The sequence below is a fragment of the Eubalaena glacialis genome, chromosome 7 (assembly GCF_028564815.1).
Source record: "Eubalaena glacialis isolate mEubGla1 chromosome 7, mEubGla1.1.hap2.+ XY, whole genome shotgun sequence".
NCBI classification, from domain to species: Eukaryota; Metazoa; Chordata; class Mammalia; order Artiodactyla; family Balaenidae; genus Eubalaena; species Eubalaena glacialis.
This window is the reverse complement of record NC_083722.1, coordinates 81,637,103-81,643,888: the sequence shown is the minus strand read 5'-3', so window position 1 is coordinate 81,643,888 and position 6,786 is coordinate 81,637,103.

Below are 6,786 nucleotides of genomic sequence, written 5' to 3'. Positions count from 1 at the left end.
CTTCCTGTGTCTCAGAATCACCTGGCTGCCCTGTGAACACTAGAAAAAGCTCACTTAAGAAATTCCATAATGGAACTTCCCTGGTGGCACAGTGGTTAAGAATCCGTCTGCCAATGCAGGGAACACAGGTTCGAGCCCTGGTCGGGGAAGATCCCACATGCTGCAGAGCAACTAAGCCCGTGCACTACAGCTACCAAGCCTGCGCTCTAGAGCCCACAAGCCACAACTACTGAGCCCGTGTGCCACAACTACTGAAGCCCGCGTGCCTAGAGCCTGTGCTCTGCCACAAGAGAAGCCACCACAATGAGAAGCCCACACACCCCAACGAAGAGCAGCCCCTGCTTGCTGCAACTAGAGAAAACCTGCGTGCAGCAACAAAGACCCAATGCAGCCAAAAATAAATTAATTAATTAATTTAAAAAAAAAACAGAAAAAAATTCCATGAGACACATAAAGTAGTATTCATGCCAAAAATGCATCATGTGAATGTAATCATGAGGAAACCTCAGACAAACTTAAATTCAGATAACTGGCCTGTACACTTCAAAAATGTCGAGGCTATGAAAGACAAAGAGTAGAGGAGACTGGGCTTCCCTGGTGGCGCAGTGGTTAAGAATCCGCCTGCCAAAGCAGGGGACACGGGTTCCATCCCTGGTCCAGGAAGATCCCACGTGCTGCGGAGCAACTAAGCCCGTGCACCACAACTACTGAGTCTGCGCTCTAGAGCCCGCGAGCCACAACTACTGAAGCCCGCGTGCCGTGCCTAGAGCCCGTGCTCCGCAACAAGAGAAGCCACCGCAATGAGAAGCCCGCGCACCGCAACAAAGAGTAGCCCCCGCTCGCCGCAACTAGAGAAAGCCCGCGTGCTGCAACGAAGACCCAACGCAGCCAAAAATAGATAAATAAATAAATAAATAATAAATTTAAAAAAAAAAGAGTAGAGGAGACCAAGGAGACAAGACTGCTAAGAACAATGCATAATCTTGGACTGGCTTCTGAATCAGAAAGAAAATATTGCTATAAAGGACATTATTAGAATAACTGGTAAAATTTGAATAAGGTCTGTAGATTAGGTAATATATAATTGCTAAACTTTCTAGTTTTATAATTGCTATAATATTTTATAATTATAATTATCCTGTGGTTCATTGGTGAATCTGGATGAAGGATATGTGAGTTTGGGGGCTATTTTTGCAACTTTCATGCATGTTTGAAATTATTTCAAAATAAAAAGTAAAACATAAATAAATAAAACGTAGCTAAGAGCTACCACACGTTTAAAAGAAGAATAAGAGGGGACTTCCCTGGCGGTCCAGTAGTTAAGACTCCTCACTTCCACTGCAGGGGGTGCGGGTTCGATCCCTGGTGGGGGAACTAAGATCCTGCATGGTGCAGCCAAAAAAAAAAAAAAAGAAGAAACTGTGCAGTTACAGAAACAGCCCGCTCCCTGCTCGCTAGTCAGCAGCTGTGAGCAGCCTCTTGGTTCTGTTTCTTCACCGTCCCTTTTCCTGATGAGCCCGAAAAGCTTACTTTCTATTAACGGGCAGCTTTAGAATCTTCCCTAGAAGTGGAGACAGGTCACTGGGTATGTCTGCACAGGTGGTAATGAGAAAGGCAACCGATCCAGCGCAGGGCAGAGGCCAGTGTGAAGTGGTGGGCCGGGGGCTCCAACGGCATCATTTGACCTGCCTGTAACCTTTTAATCTAGATGCCTCATGAAGGGGTCAGGGCAAAAAGCACTGTGGTGCCCGAAGAGACTCTTCTACCATGGGGATGCTGCTTCAAGGGGCAAGAAAGGTGAACTTGGCTCCTCAGAAAAGGAGCAGTGTTCACTACCAGTCAGAAGAGGGCGCTGTTTTCTCCAATGTCATCCTTCCCGCCAAGTGTGCCACTGAGTGGTTGCACAGATCTGCAGATCCCAGGGGTAGAATTAGGGTGAGCTGAATGAGGCAGACTCATAAAAATGCAAAGTTGGATCTTGTCTTTATTTAAGATTTTGATACTTTGTTCATTATGGATGTTTCTGCATTAATTTGAATAATTATTCAAACTATTTCATAAAATATTATTTATCTTGATTACTGAGTTGTTTGGCACCCCCTTAAAGTTCACACCCAAGGCCAGTGTCTCATTTGCCTCACCCTAGTCCCACCCTGGCAGATCTAACCCATTAAATACAACACCACCAGCTCAGAGTTTGCAATTGGTCAGATGAGGTCTAGAGTTAATGGGCCATTTTGTACCCATGAAGATCTGGCAAAGGGAATTAATCCTGAGAACCCAAATTCCTGCCTTTGATGTCACTTCACAGTCAGCAACTGGGTCCTGACTTCATTACCTCTCTCAATTTTCTCATCTGTAAAATGGGGATGGCAATCCCTTCTTTGCACAGTTTATTCTGAAGACAGAATATCACCCTAACTGAATACCCCTAAGGGCCACTAAATACCCCTAACTCACTAAATCTTCACAGCTCTACCATGTAAGAGCTATTATTACCCCCATTTTCAAAAGTGAGGAAATGGGCACGGAGAAGTTTAGACACTTGCCCGAGGTTGAACAGCCGTAAATGGAAGTGCATATGCTTTAACCTCCACACCAGCATTCTCAACATGGGGTGATCTCCACCCTCACGGGGGCATTTGGCAACGTCTGGAGACATTTTTGGTGGTCATTACTAGGGGGTTGCTACGGGCATCTAGTGGGTAGAGGCTAAGAATGCTGCTAAACATCCTACAATCCATGGGGCAGTCCCCACAACAAGGAATTATCTGGCCCCAAATGTCATCAGTGCCGAGAGTGAGAAGCCTGCTCCCTGCTCCGCTCCCAAGGTCAGGGAGTTATGTGAGAACTTAGCACCTAGTGCTCCGAGAAAGGCAGATGGCCTGTAGTGGTTTCTGTTATTATTTCTTTTGTCTCAGTGGCCTGGGGTCTCCCTCGATTATCCAGGGACTTGAGTTCCCCTGGCTCAGCAACTTCTCAGGTGGTCGAGAAGCTAGGCTCTGGAGTCAGTCAGAGCATCACATCATGCATTCAACAATGATTTACTGAGCACCTGCTACATGCCCAGTCCTGTCCTGGGCAGCACAGATGCACATAGATGTCCCTGCCGGTGTGAGCTGTCAGGGGTCGGGGGTGGATGGACATTAGACAGCACACAAGCTCGTAGACAATAATACATCATCACACACGCCATGAAGCAAAGACCTGGGCTCCATGAAAAGAGAGTAAGAGGGAAGCCCCTGATGGGCTGAGGGGGGCCAGGGAGAGAGTGGCATTGAAGCTGAGACTTGGAGGTGGGAGGAAGGAAGAGCCTTGCAGGTGGAGGGAACAGCCATGCAAAGGCTCTGAGGCAGGAACTGAAAGCCAAGCAGTGTGAGGGGAGGCCAGCGGGGGAAGAAGAAGAGAATAGAGGATGTGACCTTGAAGGGGTGGGTAGGTAGAGGCCACAATAAGGAGTTTGGTCTTTATGCCAAATAAAGAGCCTTTGAAGGGCTCTAGTCAGAGCAGTGACTGCCTTCAGAGAGCAACCCGCTTGAGGTCCAGACACAGCCCCTTTGGAAGATGCTGCTTGAGGTCAAACCAGAGCCTGCTTCATCAGTTGGAAACCATCATACAAAGGTGAGATCTGTCACAATTATGCAACCTTAAATAACGCACCTCCCCTGCTCCAAACCCCAAGCTGGTTGTGAAACTTAATGACCAAGGCAATTTGCATTTATTACAAGATTATTGCTAGGGCTCACTCCTTATTACACACGGAATGGCATCAGTCACTGGTAACACCTGTTCTGAGTTACGCAGTTCATCCCCTGCCAAAAATGGAAACTTTCCTACAGGCCCCTTGTTTCTTTTTCTTTTTTTTTTTCAGGGAACTTCCCCGACCAGGGCTCCAACCTGTGCCCACTGCAGCAGAAGGGTGGAGTCTTAACCACTGGACAGCCAGGGATGCCCCAGGCCCCTTGTTTCTTTTTGTTGCTTTTGGGTAACTCAGCCTGTGATACTTTCGCTCCCCCCGGAATCCCCATCTTGCCTTCCTCAAATTCTGAGGTACCCTTTGTCCCCCACTGACTCTTGTCCCACCAGCGCCCATGGTGAATGGCTGTGGCTGCCTGTGGTGTCTGGGGCCATGCATCTCAACTCCTGATCCTCATGTCTGCCCACTCATATGACATACCTGGGACTCTTCAGTAGGGACGATTGACAAGGACTAGAGCTTAAGGCTTTGAGGGGATCAGACTGTCCCTGCTCAATCAGGATGGTGTTTCCCAAGGTGGACATAGCTCAAGATACTAAAAGGAATTATGTGAAGAAAAGTATTCCATGGACAATAAATTCCGGACATACTGTTCCAACATAGTTAAGCAGCTTTGTTTAGGACAGGACTTTTCAGCATTTACTATTAGCATTAATATGCTAATGTGCATTATAAATCTCCAATATATGTGTATCCTTTTTTTCAGGAGCATCTTACAGACTAGTGGTTGGAAGTTCATGCCACAGGAAATGTCATCCATAGCCACTAAATGGCAGAAGGAAGGACACCTCAGAGCGTTCAGTGTGGGTCAGGTCAGTGCCTGCCTTTCCTTCCAGGCTCCAGGCTTCCGGAAGAGATTGTCTCCAACTCCCAATTCCCAACAAGGAAGCCGGACAGAAGGAGGAGCAGAGGGTTTCTGCTGTCCCTGGGCCACCAGTGCAGCCTTGTCGCTCCAGCCCCTCACATTATCAGTGACTCCTGGGGCTGGGTGAGAGCTGCCTGAGGCTAAGCTGGCACAGAAGGACGTGCTGGCATGGGCATTGTTTAATCAGCTTAAAAGAATAAAAAGCTTTTAGCACTTTATTTTTCTAATTACTAAACAAGTACATGTTTTTGTTAAAAAAAAAAATTCAAACAACACCCAAGTATATACAATAAAAAGTGGAAGTTCTCTTTTATCTCCTCACTGCCTGGCTGCATTGGGTCTTCATTGCTGCACGCGGGCTTTCTCTAGTTGCGGTGCGCAGGCTTCTCACTGCGGTGGCTTCTCTTGTTGTGGAGCACGGGCTCTAGGCGTGAAGGCTTCAGTAGTTGCGGTGCGTGGGCTCAGTAGCTGTGGCTCTCAGGCTCTAGAGCGCAGGCGCAGTAGTTGCGGCATGTGGGCTTAGTTGCTCCGCGGCATGTGGGATCTTCCTGGACCAGGGCTCGAACCCGTGTCTCCCGCATTGGCAGGCAGATTCTTAACCACTGCGCCACCAGGGAAGTCCTGCAGATTTCTCATTGAGGTGTGGTGTGCCTGGTTTGGTGGGGGAGAAGGCTGACCCGGAGTCAGAGTGACCGGGATCGAATCCCAGCTCTGTAACATGCTAGCTGTGTATCCTTGGGCACAAGCCTCAGTTTACTCATCTGCAAAATGGAGGGACCATAATAAGGACCTGCGGGAGTGTTAAGTGAGATGAAACAGAAAGCACTCAGCAAAGCCCCTGCACTTAGCTGGATTCAGTTAAATCTGACTCTTAGGATTTTACTTCCAGAATCCAGGCACTTTTTTAAAAACAGTTCAAGTCCATGCAGTCAATGTGCTAATTACAGAATGGGGTCAATCTCTTCCGTCTGTTCATGTGATTTTTTTGAAGTCCTCAAGGGCAGTTTCTATATATAGAAACCACTAATCAGAGGTTCCTTTATTTTTCAAATTAATATTCAAATTATCAAACTTAAAAATTCAAAAACATTAATTGACTCACTCATCCTATAGTTTAGGTTATTTTTGATGCTGGGAATTAAAACCTTTCCCAGGACCCTGGCAGGGTGGTTATTGCCTTAGACAGTGTCATGCTTTTGAGTTCAGCTTATAAAAGTTTTTATTCCTTGGACTTCCCTCGTGGTCCAGGGTAAAGAATCCACCTTACAATGCAGGGGACGCGCATTTCAACTAGAGAGCCTGCATGTTGCAAACTACAGAGCGCACGTGCTCTGAAACCTGCACGCCACAACTACGGAGCCCACGCGCCCTGGAGCCCATGCACTACAACTAGAGAAGAGAAAACCTGCAAGCCACAACTAGAGAGAAGCCCGTGTGCCTCAACGAAGAGCCCGCGTGCCACAACTAAGACCTGACGCAGACAAAAATAAATAAAATAAATAATTAATAAATCTAAAAAAAAAAGTTTTTATTCCTTTTATAAGTCCAGTTGGTATTGCCAGATAAAATATAGGATGCCCAATTAAATTTGAATGATCTAAAATTCAAATTGATCTAGTGTTCTGTATTTTTATTTGCTAAATCTGGTAACTCTACATCCAACAAACTTAAATAATTACCCCTAAAGGTTATGGACCCATTTACAAACATTTTAAACTTCTTTTATACACCTATTTCCTTGTAAAGTTCTTCAGTTTTCTGAACTAACAAAAAAACCACCCTTTTTAATGCTAAGTAATTCTAAGTCTAAAAAAATTAAACTTATAAAACACTGTTAACCCAAAATTCTTATAACTGTTCCAGAACTGTACAGAAACTTAGTAAGGTTTCAACTTAAAGTTACAAATCTAAAAAGATTCCCTCAATTGCACATTTTATGCTGGGATTACCAGATTGCCAATTTAATAGGTCAAAATCTCTCATGTGTTACAAGATCATAAAAACCACATATGTACAAATTCCTTCTTGAAAGACACAAAAAATGTGTACCACACTGACTTCTAAATATTCCTCTGGTCAGAAGATGCCCACTCACCAGGAAGGACAATCACCACCAGCTTTTCACCAGTGATTCAACCAGGCTTAAGGCCTGGGCTGTGGCCAA